This window comes from Pristiophorus japonicus, chromosome 18 (assembly GCF_044704955.1).
Source record: "Pristiophorus japonicus isolate sPriJap1 chromosome 18, sPriJap1.hap1, whole genome shotgun sequence".
In the NCBI taxonomy this organism is placed as follows: Eukaryota; Metazoa; Chordata; class Chondrichthyes; family Pristiophoridae; genus Pristiophorus; species Pristiophorus japonicus.
The window spans coordinates 3,411,544-3,431,685 of NC_091994.1; the positions used below are offsets into that span (position 1 = coordinate 3,411,544).

Genomic DNA, 20,142 nt, shown 5'->3' on the forward strand with positions numbered 1-20,142 from the left:
CTGGCCTCTTGAGCATCCCTGATTATTGGCAGCCGAGCCTTTAGCTGCCTGGGCCCCAAGCTCTAGAATTCCCTTCATAAACCTCTGCGCTTCTCTCTCCTCCTTTAAGATGCTCCTTAAAACCTACCTCTTTTGACCAAGCTTTTGGTCACTTGTCCTAATATCTCCTTATGCGGCTCGTTGTCAAATTCTGTTTGATTTATGCTCCTGTGAAGCGCCTTATGACATTCTGCTACATTATAGGCGCTATATGAATGCAAGTTGTTGGGTAGTACACAGGCAAACAGCGAGTGTAGTCACTGTTACCAGAGCACTCGAGCAGCAGGTGGGGACTGTTGACATTTGTGTCAGGATCTGGTCTTTTATAAGTAGGTAATTTTTCCTTGAATCATAATATTGTCGCTGTGCTGGGTAATTATGGCCTTCCAGTGACTATCTGTATAGAGAATGACAACATTGCATCGTTTGATTAAAGACAATGATTTTACAATACGCACATTTGTGTCAAGACAGACAAGTCTCTGTTTCTGTGTTGTTGCAATTTTTAAATTAGTTTTGCATTCAGAGTAATTTTCCTACTTTCAATCATTGTTTACAGACGGCAAGCTGGGCAGTAAGATATGGCCACACTAGAGAGGTTTATCTGATTACCTCAATCCGATTGGGCTTCACGTTTACTGTGTTGATAATGAGGCAGGGAAGGGGTAGGGGTTTCCTGCTGGAGGTGGGGAGCGGGGGAGGGGGCGCGGAGGGAGGGGGGAGAATGGATACTGAGGAGGACACTCAACACTCGCTCAACTCACTGTGGAGGCTGGGTCACTGACTGTATGTAAGGTGGAAATAGACACATTGTTGAACGATAAGGGAGTCAAGGGTTATGGGGAGCGGGCAGGGAAGTGGAGTTGATGCCATGATCTTATTGAATGGCGGAGCAGGCTCGAGGGGCCATACGACCTACTCCTGCTCCTGTTTCTTGTTAACATGTTCTTATTCCCTCGAGTGGAGAAGATTAAGGGATGATCTGATCGAGGGGTTTAAGATGATTAAAGCAGTTGATGGGGTGGATCGAGAGAAACTATTCCCTCTGGTGGGGGGAGTCCAGAACAAGGGGCAGGACCTTAAAATTAGAGCCAGGCCGTTCAGGGTGATGTCAGGGAGCACTTCTTCACACAAAGGGCAGTGGGAATCGGGAACTCTCTCCCCCAAAAAGCTGTTGAGGTCGAGGGGTCAATTGGAGCTTTCGGAACTGAGATTGATGGGCATTTGTTGGGTAAGGGGATTAAGGGCTACAGAACCGAGGCAGGGAAATGGAGTTACAATACGGATCAGCCGTGATCTCACTGAATGGCAGAACAGACTCGAGGTGCTGATTGACCTCCTCCTGTTGCAATGGTCCTATAAGCCCCTCCAGTAGCACTGACACCCTGTTGTGACGGCGCTAGTGGGCTCAGGGAGATTAAGAAGCTGCTGCAAGGTCAAACCCACTGAGATTCCGTGCTGCTCATGTCCCGTCCCGCACTGCCCCATCCCGACTCACTGATCCTCACCGGCTCCCAGCCTATCAACATTTCAACTTTACTCTCCTCATCCTGGTCTATAAACCTTTCTCAGCCCATCTCTGCAAACTCCACCATATAACCCCCTGATCTTCCCTTCCTCCAGTTCTAGGCCTCATCCCATCGCCCCTCACTCCACCCACCGAGTTCCATTGGCACAGCTATCTGGACCATCCCTCTCTCCCTCATCCTCTCCGTCTCCTCCTCTCTCTCCCTCCCTCTCTCTCTGGACTTCTCTCCCTCTCTCTATCTCTATCTATCTATCTCTATCTCCCCCTCCCCCTCTCTCTCCCCCTCCCTCCCTCTGTCTCCCTGTCTCTCTCTCCCTCTCTCTGCGGACGACTCTTTCCCTGGACCTCCATGCCTTTCTCTCTCTCCAGGATCAAACTTCACAAAACTCAACCCTTCAGCCAATCTTCCTTCAGCCTCTCTCTTCCTTACTGGGCTGTTGTACACCAATAACTATGCGTGGAAGTGCCTGGGACCTTTCCCGAGTGTAAGGGACTCTATAACTCCGAGTTGAGCTTGCTGTAGGAGCTGACACTCTGACACTGTGCTTCAGGCGAAACACATTGTGTCATTCTCTTCGATGTCTAATCACAGTAATGGATGTTGTGTCTGTGTGTAATGATTTCTAACCAATGGCTCTTCATAAACTTAATTCTGTACTTAATGAAAGTAATCTGTTTTGTCAAGTTAATAAGATTTAATTTTCTATCGGAAAATGATTTACGATTTATGTTTTGATTTTAACAGACTCTTTTTTTCCCATTTTTTGGGGCTACATTTCTTTGTTGCTGCCCCTTTCTTCTGTAACTTGGGGTCAATTTCCAACTGGCTTTTGTTAAACGCATTTCAGATCATCACCCATGTTCCTGTATCTCTGTCCCCCTCCTTCCCCCTCACCCTCCCTCCTCCCCATTCCCCCTCCCCCCTCCCCCTCACCCCTCCCCATTCCCCCCTCCCCAATCTCTGTCCCCCTCCCCCTCCCTCCTCCCCATTTCTCCCTCCCCATTCCCCCTTCCCCTCACCCCTCCCCATTCCCCCCTCCCCAATCTCTGTCCCCCTCCTTCCCATTTCCCCCATTCCCCCTCCCCCTCTCCTCTATCTCTGTCTCCTTCCTCCCCATTCCTCCTCCTCATTGCCCCTCCCCCATTTCCCCCCGCCCCATTTCCCCCTCCTCTATCTCTAACTCTTTCCCCGCTCTGGCCCAGGCCGGGGTAGAGTTGTAGCGTTACAACCTGTGGTGTGTGGGTAGCTTTGCTCTCAATAGGCCTTTATTGCAGTCTACTTACACATTACCTTAACCTGAAATGCAGAGGGCCGCCATCACAGAGCGATAAAGTCGCAGGCAGAAAAAAAACTGTAGCAACAGATACCTAGTCGTTCGGGAGCTTGTGACCTTTTCCTAAGCACAAAATAAAACTAATTAAATAAATCTGATAACCTTCACTTTGCTGTATGTTTGACAATGATTAGGGGAGAATTTCAATATTTGTTAATGTTGCAACACCTGGTGTGGGCTTATGCAGGTTCTATAAGCAGCTGCCCTCCAATTGTCTATTTACTGTGTCCTGTTCCCTAACTCTCGCTGGGGTACGGAACCCACAGGCACCGCAACATACGGCATTTATATAGCGCCTTTAAGATAATATGATGTCCCAAAATGCTTCACAGGAGCCTTACTAACAAAATCTGATACCGAGTTACATAAGGAGATATTAGGGACAGGTGACCAAAAGCTTGATCAAAGAGAGAGGTTTTAAGGAGCGTCTTAAAGGAGGAGAGAGATACAGAGAGGTTTAGGGAGGGAGTTCCAGAGCTTAGGGACCAGGCAGCTGAAGGCACGGCCATTAATGGTGGAGCGATGGAAATCGGGGGATGCTCAAGAGGCCAGAATTAGAGGAGCGCAGAGATCTCGGGGGCGATATGGGGCTGGAGGAGATTACAGAGATAGGGAGGGGCAAGGGCATGGAGGGATTTGAAAACAAGGATGAGAATTTTAAAATCGAGGTGTTGCCAGACCGAGAGCCGATGTAGGTCACTGAGCACAGGGGGTGATGGGTGAGCGGGACTGGGTGTGAGTTAGGACACGGGGCAGTGAGCACAGGGGGTGATGGGTGAGCGGGACTGGGTGTGAGTTAGGACACGGGGCAGTGAGCACAGGGGGTGATGGGTGAGCGGGACTCGGTGCGAGTTAGGACACGGGGTCAGTGAGCACAGGGGGTGATGGGTGAGCGGGACTGGGTGTGAGTTAGGACACGGGGCAGTGAGCACAGGGGGTGATGGGTGAGCGGGACTGGGTGTGAGTTAGGACACGGGGCAGTGAGCACAGGGGGTGATGGGTGAGCGGGACTCGGTGCGAGTTAGGACACGGGGTCAGTGAGCACAGGGGGTGATGGGTGAGCGGGACTCGGTGCGAGTTAGGACACGGGCCAGTGAGCACAGGGGGTGATGGGTGAGTGGGACTGGGTGCGAGTTAGGACACAGGGCAGTGAGCACAGGGGGTGATGGGTGAGCGGGACTCGGTGCGAGTTCGGACACGGGGCAGTGATCGCAGGGGGTGATGGGTGAGCGGGACTGGGTGCGAGTTAGGACACGGGGCAGTGAGCGCAGGGGGTGATGGGTGAGCGGGACTCGGTGCGAGTTAGGACACGAGGCAGTTGAGTTTTGGATGAGCTGAAGTGTATGGAGGGTGGGAGCTGGGAAGCCAGGAGTGCGTCGAGTTTGGAGGTTATAACGCCAAGGACGAGGGTTGCAACAACGGATGGGCAGAGGCAGGGTGGAGACGGGCAGAGTTACGGAGGTGGAAGTTGGCGGTCTGGGTGATGGAGCGGATTCGGGGTCAGAAGATCAGCTCGGGGTCAAATACAACACCACGGAGACAGGCGATGTTACTGGGTGCCATTGAGTGCCTCATGCCAGTGCCCCTTGATCACATGGGTGGCCAGTCAAGCAGCCTACCTGTGTGGCCATCGATGCCCTATCTTCGTCCAGTGTCACCACACATACAGTCAACAGAAGCAGGATTTTGCTCATCTCTTTCACCTCCATACCCTAGAGATAACGAGGCCGGTTGTAAAGGCTCTACTCTCACACTGGCTGTGATCAACTATCTTAACTGGAGATATCTGGGACCGCCTGATCTGTATGTCCATTTAACAGCCAGAAGCTGACAATTCTGACCTTCAGCTGTGACTCAGTGGGCAGCTCTCTCTCGCCTCTGAGTCAGAAGGTTGTGGGTTCAAGTCCAACTCCAGAGACTTGAGCAAATAATCCAGGCTGACACTCCCAGGGCAGTACTGTGGGAGTGCCGCACTGTCGGAGGGTCAGTACTGAGGGAGTGCTGCACTGTCGGAGGGGCAGCACTGAGGGAGCGCCGCACAGTCGGAGGGGCAGAACTGCGGGAATGCCGCACTGTCGGAGGGGCAGTACTGCAGGAGCGCCACACTGTCGGAGGGGCAGTACTGAGGGAATGCCGCACTGTCGGAGGGGCAATACTGAGGGAATGTTGCACTGTCGGAGGGGCAGTACTGAGGGAATGCCGCACTGTCGGAGGGGCAGTACTAAGGGAGTGCTGCACTGTTGGAGGGGCAGTAATGAGGGAGGGCTGCACTGTCGGAGGGGCAGTACTGAGGGCGTGCTGCACTGTCGGAGGGGCAGTACTGAGGGAGCGCCGCACTGTCGGAGGGGCAGTACTGCGGGAGTGCCGCACTGTCGGAGGGCAGTACTGAGGGAGTGCTGCACTGTCGGAGGGACTGCACTAAGGGAGCGCCGCACTGTCGGAGGGGCAGTACTGAGAGAATGTCGCACTGTCGGAGGGGCAGTACTGAGGGCGTGCTGCACTGTTGGAGGGGCAGTAATGAGGGAGCGTGCACTATCGGAGGGGCGTTACTGAGGGAGTGCTGCACTGTCGGAGGGGCAGTACTGAGGGAGCGCCGCACTGTCGGAGGGGCAGTACTGAGGGAGCACTGTCGGAGAGGCAGTACTGAGGGAGTGCCACACTGTCGGAGGGGCAGTACTGAGGGAGCACTGTCGGAGGTACCATCTTTCAGATGAGACGTTAAACTGAGGTGCTCTCAGGATGAGCAATCTCATGACCACTATTTCAAAGAAGAGCAGGGGAGGTGTCCTGGTGACAATATTTATCCTTCCACATTGCTAAAAAACAGATTATCTGCTCAGTATCACATTTCTGTGTGTGGTTGGTTGCTGTGCACAGATTGATTGCCACGGTTCCCTAAATTACAACAGTGACTGCACCTCAAAAATAATGAATTGGCTGTAAAGTGCTTTGGTATGTGAAAGGTGCTGTTCAATGGGAGTTCTTCCTTTCTTTCTGCTGAGGAAGCTACAGGCCAGGATTGATCAGTGGGGAGCGTTGCAAGAACCCGACAATCACCAGCTGTCAATCAAACCCCTTGTCGAGCTGATAAGGTCAGAGTGACAGGCCCTCCACCTTCTGCTCACAGTGTTCCTGGCCAATCTTGCACAAGGTTTGCTATTTCTGGCATCTCTGAAAATCTGTTTTATGTTCAGTAAAGCCCTTCATTATTCATCTTCGAGAAAATGCTTCGCCCCTGATTTAAATATCGCTGTTTTACTCAGAGCTGAATCACGCTGAGTGATGAATGTATTAAAATCCGGTTCCTTTATCCATGACCTCGGAATGGGATTAACTTGCTCAACCTGCGTTAAAATAGCAGAGGAATTTACACCGATATCCACGTTCTAACCTATGCAAACATAGGGTCATCCAAAATTCAGCTGCCCCCCGTGTCCTAACTCGCACCCAGTCCCGCTCACCCATCACCCCCTGTGCTCGCTGACCTGTGCCCTAACTCATACCCAGTCCCGCTCACCCATCGCCCCCTGTGCTCGCTGACCTGTGCCCTAACTCATACCCAGTCCCACTCACCCATCACCCCCTGTGCTCGCTGCCCCGTGTCCTAACTCGCACCCAGTCCCGCCCACCCATCACCCCCTGTGCTCGCTGCCCCGTGTCCTAACTCGCACCGGGTCCCGCTCACCCATCACCCCCTGTGCTCACTGACCGTGTCCTAACTCACACCCAGTCCCGCTCACCCATCACCCCCAGTGCTCGCTGACCTGTGCCCTAACTTGTACCCAGTCCCGCTCACCCATCACCTCGCTCCTTCATGTGCTCGCTGACCTACATTGGCTCCTGGTCGGGCAACGCCTCGATTTTAAAATTCTCATCCTTGTTTTCAAATCCCTCCATGGCCTCGCCCCTCCCTATCTCTGTAATCTCCTCCAGCTCCACAACCCCCTCCGAGATCTCTGCGCTCCTCCAATTCTGCCCTCTTGAACATCCCTGATTATAATCGCTCCACCATTGGCGGCCGTGTCTTCAGCTGCCTGGGCCCCAAGCTCTGGAACTCCCTCCCTAAACCTCTCAGCCTCTCTCTCTTCCTTTAAGACGCTCCTTAAAACCGAGCTTTTGGTCACCTGTCCCTAATGTCTCCTTATGTGGCTCGGTATCAAATGTTGTTTGATAATCGCTCCCGTGAAGCACCTTGGCATGTTTTACTATGTTAAAGGTGCTATATAAATACAAGTTGTTGTTGTATCTGTTAATGAGCCTCTTACTACTCGTTTCCTACATTACAACAGTGACTACACTTCAAAAGTCCTTCATTGGCGGTGAAGCGCTTTGGGACATCATGAGGTGGTGAAAGGCGCTATATAAAGGTAATTCCATTTCTCCCCACATGATTCCAACATTTTACTAATTTATAAACCATCACATCGCTCCAACCCAACCATGTGATAGGTCTGGAGGGATACGGAGGGAACTGTGCAGAATGCATGTTGTGTGAATTACCGGAACTGACCTGATCATCCAACAAACAACATCACTGTAAACAAAGGCCATCAGTCCAACAGGCCCATTCATTCCACAGCCCAGGTACAACACTGTCCATTGTGAATCCTACCCGACTCACCCAACCCATTCCCTACCCAACCCATCTAACCCATTCCCTACACAGCCCAAGTACAACAGTCCCCATCATGAACCCTACCCAACTCACCCAACCCATTCCCTACCCAACCCACCTAACCCATTCCCTGCACAGCCCAGGTACAACAGTCCCCATCATGAACCCTACCCAACTCACCCAACCCATTCCCTACCCAACCCACCTAACCCATTCCCTGCACAGCCCAGGTACAACAGTCCCCATCATGGACCCTACCCAACTCACCCAACCCATTCCCTACGCAACCCACCTAACCCATTCCCTGCACAGCCCAGGTACAACAGTCCCCATCATGGACCCTACCCAACTCACCCAACCCATTCCCTACACAGCCCACCTAACCCATTCCCTACACAGCCCACCTAACCCATTCCCTGCACAGCCCAGGTACATCACTGTCTATTGTGGACTCTGCTCAATCCATTCAATCTCCTGAGGAAGGCATCACCTGCAGATGGACATTCAAGAAGCTAAAGCTTTGGAAGATTCCTCCGCCAACACCCAAGCAAAACCGGAGCACAAACCCAGTCCCACAACCCACACTTACATCCTTAAATTATCACATTGCACAGGTGATTCTACCTGGTTAGCAACAGCACAGGGAATGTGGAGGTCCAGTCACCATTGAACCATCTTGAGAAACAAAGAAGTGAATGAACATGCCGACACGGTCAGTGGGGTCTGTTCCACTATCCCGTGGCTCACTAAGTCTTAGTTTGATTATTGTGGCTCATTTGGTCGCACTCTCTCTCTCTCCCACCTCAGAAGGTTGTGGATTCAAGCCCCACACCAGAGTCTCGAGCCCCATAATCCAGGCTGACACCCAGTGCGGTGCTGAGGGAGCACCGCACTGTCGGAGGTGTCATCTTTCAGATCAGACATTAAACCGAGGCCCCGTCTGCCCTCTCAGGTGGATGTAAAAGATCCCATGGCACTATTTCGAAGAAGAGCAGGGGAGTTATCCCCAGTGTCCTGGGGCCAATATTTATCCCTCAATCAACATCACAAACAGATTATCTGGGTCATTATCACATTGCTGTTTGAGGGAGCTTGCTGTGCGCAAATTGGCTGCCACATTTCCCACATTACAATAGCGATTACACTCCAAAAATGTACCTCTTGACTTCATGATATCCTAATGCGCTTAACAGCAAATTGAACACTTTTTGGAGCATAGTTACTGTTATAATGTGGGAAACGCAACAGGCAACTTGCGCACAGCAAGCTCCCACAATGTGATAATGACCAGATAATCTGTTTTAGTGATGTTGATTGAGGGATAAATATTGGGCTCAGGACACCAGGGAGAACTCCCCTGTTTTTTTTCAAAATAGTGCCGTGGGATCTTTTACATCCAGCTGAGAGAGCAGACGGGGCCTCGGTTTAACATCTCATCCAAAATACAGCACCTCTGACAGTGCGGCACTCCCTCAGTACTGCCCCTCCAACAGTGCGGCACTCCCTCAGCACTGCCCCTCCGACAGTGCGGCACTCCCTCAGCACTGCCCCTCCGACAGTGCGGCACTCCCTCAGTACTGCCCCTCCGACAGTGCGGCACTCCCTCAGCACTGCCCCTCTGACAGTGCGGCACTCCCTCAGCACTGCACTGGAGTGTCGGTCTGGATTTTTGTGCTCAAGTCTCTGGAGCGGGACTTGAACCCACAACCTTCGGACTCAAGAGGCGAGAGAGAGCTCCCCACTGAGCCAGGCCTGAAGTTCATTGCCATGAAAAGGTGCAGGACAAGAATCGATACAGACACACACACACAGCCAATGTGGGGTCACCCACAACAGTTCAACCCTCGACGCACAGCAGGTGTCCCTTCGGCAACTCGACACGGGAAGAACAGAATAAGGCTCCTCTCCCTACCTCGTGCTGCTGCAATATGGCGACGATGGTTCTCCTTGAACAGGGACGACAATCCTCAGTCCCAAGTCCTCTCTCAACAGCCTGGAGCCCTCGGACAGTGCTGACTGCCGCCACGACAACGGGGGCAGCTGCAGGGTTCCGGACGAGCGCCTCTTGACCAGGCCGAAAATGGACGGCTGGCCCGGCGACAGCAGATCGGGCGTGTCTCTGATTCGCTGGTAGAAAGAGGAAGGCGGGAAAGAAATGGACGTGAGGTTCGGGAAACAGGAACAAAACGCTGAAAGGAACGGCACAATTTCTACTCGGAGGGGGAATGCTCGATGGAAACAAATTGTTTGTATTGTCCGCAAACGTGCAGAGTGAGGTAAATCTCAAAAACACACAAACATACCAACATCATCATCGTCATAGGCAGTCCCTCGAAACCGAGGAAGACTTGCTTCCACTCTAAAGGTGAGTTCTCAGGTGACTGAACAGTCCAATACAGGAATTACAGTCCCTGTCACAGGTGGGATAGACAGTGGTTGAGGGAAGGGGAGGGTGGGACTGGTTTGCCGCACGCTCCTTCCGCTGCCTGCGCTTGGTTTCTGCATGCTCTCGGCGATGAGACTCGAGGTGCTCGGCGCCCTCCCAGATGCATTTCCAGACAAACATGCGAACATAGCAACAAATGAACATACCAACAAATGAACATACCAACATGTGAACATATGAACAGACAAACATACGAATATTAGACATTGTTGGGCAGGAACAGTCCAGCTGCCCCACACTCCGTGTTGGCCGCTGCAAACGCTTCCCACCTCAACCCCGAATTGTAAAGGCCCCCTCTTCCCGCAGTTCCCGCTCAGCCCGGGCCCGGCTGAGATAGAGGTCGTGAGCTTAGCCGAATGGGGGAGGGGTCAGGGTTGGGGGAGGGAGGAGGGGGAGGACCTTTTATCAGTGAAGGAATCCTGATGAAAGATGAAGAGCCATGCCTCAAGATGCAGGGGCCCCAGCAAGGTTCAAATGAGCAATAAAAGAAATAACTTGCATTTCTATAACGCCTTTCATGGCCTCAGGCTGTCCCAAAGCACTTTACAGCCAATGAAGTACTTTTTAAATGTGGTCACTGTTGTAACGTAGGAAACGCGGCAGCCAATTTGTGCACAGCAAGCTCCCACAAACAGCAATGTGATAATGACCAGATCATTTTTTTTTTTAGTGATGTTGATTGAGGGATAAATATTGGCCCCAGGACACCAGGGATAACTCCACTGCTCTCCGAAATAGTGCCCAGGGATCCTTTACATCCACCAGAGAGAGCAGGCGGGCCTCAGTTTAATGTCTCATCCAAAAGATGACACCTCCGACAGTGCAGCGTTCTCTCAGTCCTGCCTCTCCAACAGTGCAGCGCTCCCTCAGTACTGCCCCTCCGACAGTGCGGCACTCCCTCAGTACTGCCCCTCCGACAGTGCGGCGCTCCCTCAGTACTGCCCCTCTGACAGTGCAGCACTCCCACAGTACTGTCCCTCCGATAGTGCGGCGCTCCCTCAGTACTGCCCCTCCAACAGTGCGACGCTACCTCAGTACTGCCCCTCCGACAGTGCAGCACTCCCTCAGTACTGCTCCTCCGACAGTGCGGCGCTCCCTCAGTACTGCCCCTCCAACAGTGCGGCGCTCCTTCAGGTACTGCTCCTCCGACAGTGCGGCACTCCCTCAGTACTGCTCCTCCGACAGTGGGGCACTCCCTCAGTACTGCCCCTCCAACAGTGCGGCACTCCCTCAGTACTGCCCCTCCGACAGTGCGGCACTCCCTCAGTACTGCCACTCCGACAGTGCGGCGCTCCCTCAGTACTGCCCTGGAGTGTCAACCTAGATTACGTGCTCAAGTCTCTGCAGTGAGACTTGAACCCACAACCTTCTGAATCAAAGATGAGAGAGAGAGAGAGAGCTGCCCACTGAGCCACGACTGAGAAGACGGGCTTATCGGGGACTGGTGGTAAAATGATGGCAAGCTTAGGCTTTATATAGCCGGAGAGGAAAGAGGGGCGAAGATCCATGGGGCTGGTAGAATGACTTGGACTGACTACATCCTGTTGTAATGCTGCCCCATTATTCGGGCTTTACTGAGAATCCACCTGACGTAACGAGTGGAGACTGAATCACCATGATACATCAAAGCTCCATTCTGTAGAGCGAGGTTCAGAGTCATCGATCACATGGTCTCGGCATGGCCCACACATTGGAAATCTATACATAATTAAATCGTCCGTGGACAAGGCAATAATTCCTGCATAACAAGTAGATTAAAGGGTATAAATAATCAATAAAACCATCGCCTTGAGGGTGAGGACAATTTACCATAAAAGATTGGAAGGGCGACAGCAAATGTGCAAAAATGCCTAATACCCCCGAATCTAACTTTACACAGAGTCTTTACAGAGTTAGAGGGCAGTGGTATGTGTGTGTGTGTGTGTGTGTGTGTGTGTGTGTGTGTGTGTGTGAGTGTGTGTGTGGGTGTGTGAGTGTGTGTGTGTGTGTGTGGGTGTGTGTGTGTGAGTGTGTGTGTGGGTGTGTGAGTGTGTGTGTGGGTGTGTGTGTGTGTGTGTGTGGATGTGTGTGTGTGTGCATGCAAGTGTGTAGGTGTGTGTGTAGGTGTGTGTGTGGGTGTAGGTGTGTGCGTATGTGTGTGTGTGTGGAAGTGTGTAGGTGTGTGTGTAGGTGTGTGTGTGGGTGTAGGTGTGTGTGTGGGTGTAGGTGTGTGTGTGTGTTTGTGGGGTGTAGGTGTATTTGTGTGTTTGTGGGGGTGTAGGTGTGTGTGTGTGTGGGGGGGGGTGTGGGTGTAGGTGTGTGTGTGTGTGTGGATGTGGGTAGGTGGGTGGGTGAATGTGAGTGTATGTGTGTGTGTGTGGAAGTGTGTAGGTGTGTGTGTAGGTGTGTGTGTGGGTGTAGGTGTGTGTGTGGGTGTAGGTGTGTGTGTGTGTTTGTGGGGTGTAGGTGTATTTGTGTGTTTGTGGGGGTGTAGGTGTGTGTGTGTGTGGGGGGGGGGGTGTGGGTGTAGGTGTGTGTGTGTGTGTGGATGTGGGTAGGTGGGTGGGTGAATGTGAGTGTATGTGTGTGTGTGTGCCTGCGTGTGTGTATGTGTGAGTGTGTGTGTGTGGGAGTGTGTGTGTGTGGGAGTGTGTGTGTGTGGGAGTGTGTGTGTGGGAGAGGGAGTGTGTGTGTGTGTGTGGTTGTGTGTTGGTGTGTGTGTGTGGGTGCGTGTGTGTGTGTGCGTGTGTATGTGTGAGTGTGTATGTGTGAGTGTGTGGGGGGGGAGTGTGTGTGTGTGTGTGTGTGTGTGTGGGGGGGGTGTGTGTGTGTGTGTGTGGGAGTGTATGTGTGGGTGCGTGTGTGTGTGGGTGCTTGTGTGTGTATGTGTGTGTGTGTGTGTAGGTGTGTGTGAGGGAGACAAAGAGTTAGACAGAGTCAGAGCCAGCTAATGAGAGAGCTAGCTAGAGAAAGGTAGAGTAGTTACATGGAGCGAGACCGTTAGAGAGGCAGAAAAGCATCTAGTGGGAGAGATATGGAGAGTAGAACTGAGAGTGAGGGAGAGTAAGAGAGCGACAGAGACAGCAAGCACATGAGAGACAGATCTCAGCCTTGAATATACTCAACGACTGAGCCTCCAAGTCCTCTGCGGCAGAGAATTCCAAAGATTCACCACCCTCTGAGTGAAGAAATTCCTCCTCATCTCAGTCCTAAATGCCGACCCCTTATCCTGAGACTGTGTCCCCTGGTTGTAGACTCCCCAGCCCGGGGGGAAACATCCTCTCAGCATCTACCCTGCCCAGTTTCAATAAGATCACCTCTTATTCTTGTAAACTAGAGAGAATATAAGCCCATTCTACTCGCTCTCTCTTCAAAGGGCAACCCTCTAATCCCAGGAATAAATGGTGATGGATATGGAGCAAGGCTGGGTCGATGAATTACAGTTCAGCCCTGATCTGATCAAATAAGAATTCAACTTTTTTACTATTCAATAATGAAGCCTGACATAACATGGTGTTTGTTCATAAAATAATGTGATTACTCTCAGTGGATAGACCAGAAAATAAATTACTTCAAAGGAAATTCTCCTATAACCAGAATTAGCCATTTTAGGACATCCAGGCAGTTCTGCACTTTCCATCAATGTGTTTACGTTGATAAATATTAATGAGACCTGAGGGGCTGAATGGCCTCGTCCTGTTCCTGTTCTAGACTTCTTTCCCGAGACCACCCGATAGTCGATGATCAGACAATATTGAAAAGGTCCCAAATCTCAAATGGATTGTGTTTTCTTTGTAGAGTTATGTTATTTTAGGGGAAACTGTTCCCAGGGGCAGGAGGGTGGGTAACCAGAGGGACACAGGCTGACAATAATCGGCAAAAGAACCCGATTGGTGGCTGTGCCTTCTGTTGCCAAGGCCCCAAGCTCTGGAACTCCCTCCCTAAACCCCTCTGCCGCATAAGTAGAAATTAGCACAGGTGAGCCAAAGCTTGGTCAAAGAGGTAGGTTTTAAGGAGTGTCCTGAAGGAGGAAAGGAGGGTAGAGAATCCCTTTCCTCCTTCAAGACACTCCTTAAAACCGACCTCTTTGACCAAGCTTTGGCTCACCTGCACTAATTTCTACTTATGCGGCTCGGTGTTAATTTTTTATCGCATAACACTCCTGTGAAGCACCTTGGGACGTTTCACAACGTTAAAGGCGCTATATAAATACACGTTGTTGTGATCTGCAACACACTGCCTGAAAGGGCGGTGGAAGCAGATTGAATAATAGCACGCAAAGGAAAATTGGATAAATATTTCAAGAGGAAATAATTTGCCAGGCTGCGGGGGCAAGAGCGGGGGAGTGGGATTAACGGGATCGCTCTTTCAAAGAGCTGGCACAGGCTCAATGGGCCAAATGGCCTCCTTGTGTGCTCTTCGATTCTATGATCTTTCCGTTGATAATTTGATGCCAACACTAAGGACCTGAAAATGATTCACTTTTTTTTTTTAAGTTCCACCTTTCACCCTGCAGCCGATGTTTTAATCACAGGAGCAACGCTAAACATTGCAGATAGCCAGTGACTGGAGCCGGCTGTGAATATGGACCAACCTGAGTCATCACACTGGAGTCTCAAATAAACATTAATAAATAAAATAATGACAGGACAGATTACATCATCAAATATACATGGATGGCCTGGAGTCTGACAGCTGAGCCCAGCATCTCTCGGTCTCTCTCCAAGCCCCGCTATCTAGAATCCCAAAATAAGCTGGAGTGATATTGGCCGCGTCTGAACAAAGCAGCGATTGAGGGTGAGACCGATGGGAGCGAGGTTTCCAATCTGGAGCTATTCCCGAGGCTTCAGATTGTGCGGAAATCGAAAGTGTTAATTGATGTCCGTCTCATTGGCTATCTAATATATCCTTTCTGCCTCTCTTCACCGTCTCCCTGCTGTGACAGTGGTCTGTTCTCCTCCTCCCCGCATCTTGCTAGGTTTCAACATTATAGGAAACTCCCTTACATGGAAACATAGAAATAGAAACATATAAATTTACAGCACAGAAGGAGGTCATCTCGGCCCATCGTGTCCGCACCGGCCGACAAAGAGCCGCACGGCCCTCGGTCAGCAGCCCTGAAGGTTACATATAAACCTATGAACAATGAACAATGGCGGAAAGGTAAAGAGCACCCAGGTCAACCAGTCCGCCCCACACATCTGCAACACCCCTTACACTGAAACATTCTACACTGCACCCCAACCGGAGCCATGTGATCCCCTGGGAAAGGCAAAAACCAGATAAAAACCCAGGACAATTTAGGGAATAAAATCTGGGAAATTCCTCTCCGACCCATCCAGGCGATCAAAACTACTCCAGGAGATCAAAACTACTCCAGGAGATCACCCTGGCCGTATTCTATTCCCTGCAGTACTTACCATTATATCTGCACTGACCAATAAAAGGTCATCCAGTCTAATCCCAATTACCAGCTCTAGGTCTGTAACCCTGCAGGTTACTGCACTTTAAGTGCCCATCCAACCATCTCTTAAAAGCGGTGAGGGTTTCTGCGTCCACCACTCTTCCAGGCAGCGAGTTCCAGATCCCCACAACCCTCTGTGTAAACCCCCCCCCCCCTCAAATCCCCTCTAAACCTTCCACCAATCACCTTAAAACTATGCCCCCTCATAATAGCCCCCTCCACAAATGGAAATAGACCCTTTCTATCCAATATGTCCAGGCCCCTCAATATTTTGCACACTTCGATGAGGTCTCCTCTCAACCTCCTCTGTTCCAATGAGAACAAACCCAGCCTATCCAATCTGTCCTCATAACTAAGATTCTCCATTCCAGGCAGCATCCTAGTAAATCTCCTCTGCACCCTCTCTAGTGCAATCACGTTCTTCCTATAATACGGTGATCAGAACTACACGCAGTACTCCAGCTGTGGCCTAACCAAAGTATTATACAATTTAAGCATAACCTCCCTGCTCTTATATTTTATGCCTTGGCCAATAAAGACAAGCATTCCGTATACCTTCTTAACCACCTTATCCACCTGGCCTGCTACTTTCCGGGATCTGTGGACAAGCACTCCAAGGTCCCTTTGTTTATCTACACTATTAAGTGGCCTACCGCTTAATGTGTACACCCTTTTCTTATTAGCCCTTCCAAAGTGCATCACCTCACACTTCTCGGAATTAAATTCCATTTGCCACTGCTCTGCCCACCTGACCAGTAGATTGATATCCTCCTGCAGCCCATGACTTTCATCTTCATTATTAACCACACAGCCAGTGTTAGTATCGTCTGCAAACTTCTTAATCATACTCCCTATATTCAAATCTAAATCGTTGATATATACCAGAAAAAGCAAAGGACCCACTACTGAGCCCTGTGGAACCCCACTGGAAACATCCTTCCAGTCACAAAAACATCAATCAACCATTACCCTTTGCTTTCTACCTCCAAGCCAATTTTGGATCCAACTTGCCACTTTGCCCTGGATCCCATGGGCTTTAACCTTCGTGACCAGTCTACCATGCGGGACCTTATCAAAAGCTTTGCTAAAGTCCATATATACATCGTATGCACTACCCTCATCGGCCCTCTTGGCTACCTCCTCAAAAAATTAAATCAGGTTAGTCAAACACGATCTTCCCTTAACAAATCCATGCTGACTGTCCCTAATTAATCCTCAATGCGAGGAGTATTCATAATAAAGTGGACGAATTAACTGCACAGGCAGCAATTCATGAATATGATATAATTGGCATCACGGAGACATGGCTCCAGGGTGACGACCAAGGCAGGGAACTCAACATCCAGGGGTATTCAACATTCAGGAAGGATAGACAGAAAGGAAAAGGAGGTGGGGTAGCGTTGCTGGTTAAAGAGGAAATTAACGCAATAGTAAGGAAGGACCTGAGCTTGGATGATGTGGAATCTGTATGGGTGGAGCTGCGGAATAACAAAGGGCAGAAAACGCTAGTTGGAGTTGTGTATAGACCACCAAACAGTAGTGGTAAGGTTGGGGACAGCATCAAACAAGAAATTAGGGATGCATGCAATAAAGGTACAACAGTCATCATGGGTGACTTTAATCTACATATACATTGGGCTAACCAAACAGGTAACAATACGGTGGAGGAGGATTTCCTGGAGTGTATTAGAGATGGTTTTCTCGACCAATATGTCGAGGAACCAACTAGAGGGCTGGCCATCCTAGACTGGGTGATGTGTAATGAGAAAGGACTAATTAGCAATTTTGTTGTGCGAGGCCCCTTGGGGAAGAGTGACCATAATATCGTAGAATTCTTTATTAAGGTGGAGAGTGACACAGTTAATTCAGAGACTAGGGTCCTGAACTTAAGGAAAGGTAACTTCAATGGTATGAAACGTGAATTGGCTAGAATAAACTGGCAAATGATACTTAAAGGGTTGACGGTGGATAGGCAATGGCAAACCTTTAAAGATCACTTGGATGAACTTCAACAATTGTACATCCCTGTCTGAAGTAAAAATAAAACGGGGAAGGTGGCTCAACCGTGGCTAACAAGAGAAATTAAGAGGCTGCAGGGTGACTTGGACAGGTTAGGTGAGTGGACAAATGCATGGCAGATGCAGTATAATGTGGATAAATGTGAGGTTATCCACTTTGGGGGCAAAAACGCGAAGGCAGAATATTATCTGAATGGCGGCAGATTAGGAAAAGGGGAGGTGCAACGAGACCTGGGTGTCATGGTACATCAGTCATTGAAAGTGGGCATGCAGGTATAGCAGGTGGTGAAGAAGACAAATGGCATGTTGGCCTCCATATCTAGTGGTTTTGAGAATAGGGGCAGGGGGGTCTTACTGCAGTTGTACAGGGCCTTGGTGAGGCCTCACCTGGAATATTGTGTTTAGTTTTGGTCTCCTAATCTGAGGAAGGACATTCTTGCTATTGAGGGAGTGCAGCGAAGGTTCACCAGACTGATTCCCGGGATGGCTGGACTGACATATGAGGAGAGACTGGATCGACTGGGCCTTTATTCACTGGAGTTTAGAAGGATGAGAGGGGATCTCATAGAAACATATAAAATTCTGACGGGACTGGACATGTTAGATGCAGGAAGAATGTTCCCGATGTTGGGGAAGTCTAGAACCAAAGGACATAGACTTAGGATAAGGGGTAGGCCATTTAGGACTGAGATGAGGAGAAACTTCTTCACTCAGAGAGTTGTTAACCTGTGGAATTCTCTACCGCAGAGAGTTGTTGATGCCAGTTCATTGGATATATTCAAGAGGGAGTTAAATATGGCCTTTACAGCTAAAGGGATCAAGGGGTATGGAGAGAAAGCAGGAAAGGGGTATGATCTTATTGAATGGTGGTGCAGGCTCGCAGGGCCGAATGGCCTACTCCTGCACCTATTCTCTATGTTTCTATCTCATAGCCACAGGAGGAGGCCATTCAGCCCCTCGAGGCTGTTGACCCGTTTAATCAGATCACGGCTGGTCTGTGCCTTTGCTCCACACCACTTGAAACTCTGACTTCCAACACCATGGACAGAGTAGATCGAGAAAAACTGTTCCCATTGGTGGAAGGATCGAGAATTAGAGGACACAGATTTAAGGCGATTGGCAGAAAAACCAAAGGAGACACCAGGAAAAAACGTATTTGTGCTGCCGGCGATGCCATTGTATTTTTTATTGCCAGGTTGGCGCGACAATTCTGCCCCTAGGTTTGGCCGGGCCGCCAACGGGCAGCCTTGGCACCCCCTCCTACCTGGTCCGACCTCCACGTGACTCCAGTCCCAAACTCAGTGCTCGACTCCTACTGCCCTCAGTGCAAACTGGGGCTCTCTCTCTCGCTTTTCATTGAATTTCCTCGTCCTCTATTGCCTGCTCAAGTCCCGCACCAAGTTTCTCACTGAGCTGCCTTCACTCCTTCTCAACTTCTGCACTGACCGACTTCTCGAAGGGAGAGGGAGAGAGAAAGGGAAAGAGTGAGAGAAAGGAGAGGGAGAGAGAAAGGGAGAGGGAGAGTGCAAGGGAAGGAGAGAGAACGGGAGAGGGAGAGAGAAAGTGAGAGAGTGAGAAAGAAAGGAGAGGGAAAGAGAGAATAAGAGAGAGAGAATGTGAGAAAGAAAGGAAGGGAAAGATGGAGAATGAGGGGGGGAATGAAAGAAGGAGAAAGGGAGAGCGATGATAATGACCACTCCCATTATCTCGGGCAGCAGGTGCTGCCGATGTTTCTGCCATTCCCAGTCACACCTCCTCCTGACCAATCCTGTGTTTCGTCACTTGCCCAGTTACCGCCCCCTTTTGTCTTTCACCATCGTCTCTTTTATACTTTGCTCTCTCCTGCCCTCCACCCAGTTAAATATGCAGACTATAGATATACTCTCTGTGTAGTTAATGTATAGTTGCATAAGATGGAGACTTGTTATCTGATGTACTATCAATAATGTTTACACTGTGTATATACTATGCTGGCCCCACTAGAGGGTGCAACTGGTGGAGACCGGGGTTTCCTGCCCTGTGGCAGAGGCTGTCCAGCAGAGGGCCCAGTATAAAAGGCTGCTCACCACGCTTGTGCCTCACTCTGGAGTTACAAATAAAGAACCAAGGTCACTACAGTTTGAGTACAACACATTGCCTCGTGGAGTCATTCATAAGTGCATTACAGACATAACAAACCCGATCACAGACCTTTCCCCTTTCCCAGGCTCCATACTCACTTATAAACTGTTAAATCTCTAACTGCTTCTAGCTCTGATGAAAGGTCATCGAGCTGAAACGTTTCTCTCGCTCCACAAATCTGACCTGCTGAGTATTTCCAGCATTTTCTCTTCTTATGTTAAATGGAGTTGAAATACTGATCAACTATGATCTGTACTGAATGGTGGTAGAGGTTCAAGGGGACAATCCTGCTCATATATTTCTATGACCTAGAAGTTTCACCTGGTTCCCCCGGGCTGGGGAGTCTGAAACCAGGGGTCACAGTCTCAGGATAAGGGGTCGGCCATTTAGGACTGAGATAAGGAGGAATTTCTTCTCAGAGGATGGTGAATCTTTGGAATTCTCTGCCCCAGAGGGCTGTGGAGGCTCAGTCGATGAGTATATTCAAGGCTGAGATCGATAGATTTTGGGAGTCTAGGGGAATCGAGGGATATGGGGATCGGGCGGGAAAGTGGAGTTGAGAGGGAAGATCAGCCATGATGTTATTTGAATGGCGGAG

The 20,142-nt window shown here is 50.2% G+C and overlaps 1 long non-coding RNA gene across 2 annotated transcripts in view; it reads right to left on the bottom strand.

The window, feature by feature from the left end:
- Positions 1-9,500: 9,500 nt before the first annotated feature.
- LOC139228502 (uncharacterized) overlaps positions 9,501-20,142 on the bottom strand; it is a 42,446-nt gene continuing 31,804 nt past the window's right edge. For both annotated transcript variants that reach the window (XR_011587575.1, XR_011587574.1), the window contains exon 3: positions 9,501-9,643. This is a non-coding gene — a long non-coding RNA (uncharacterized lncRNA). The remainder of the gene's footprint in view (positions 9,644-20,142) is intronic.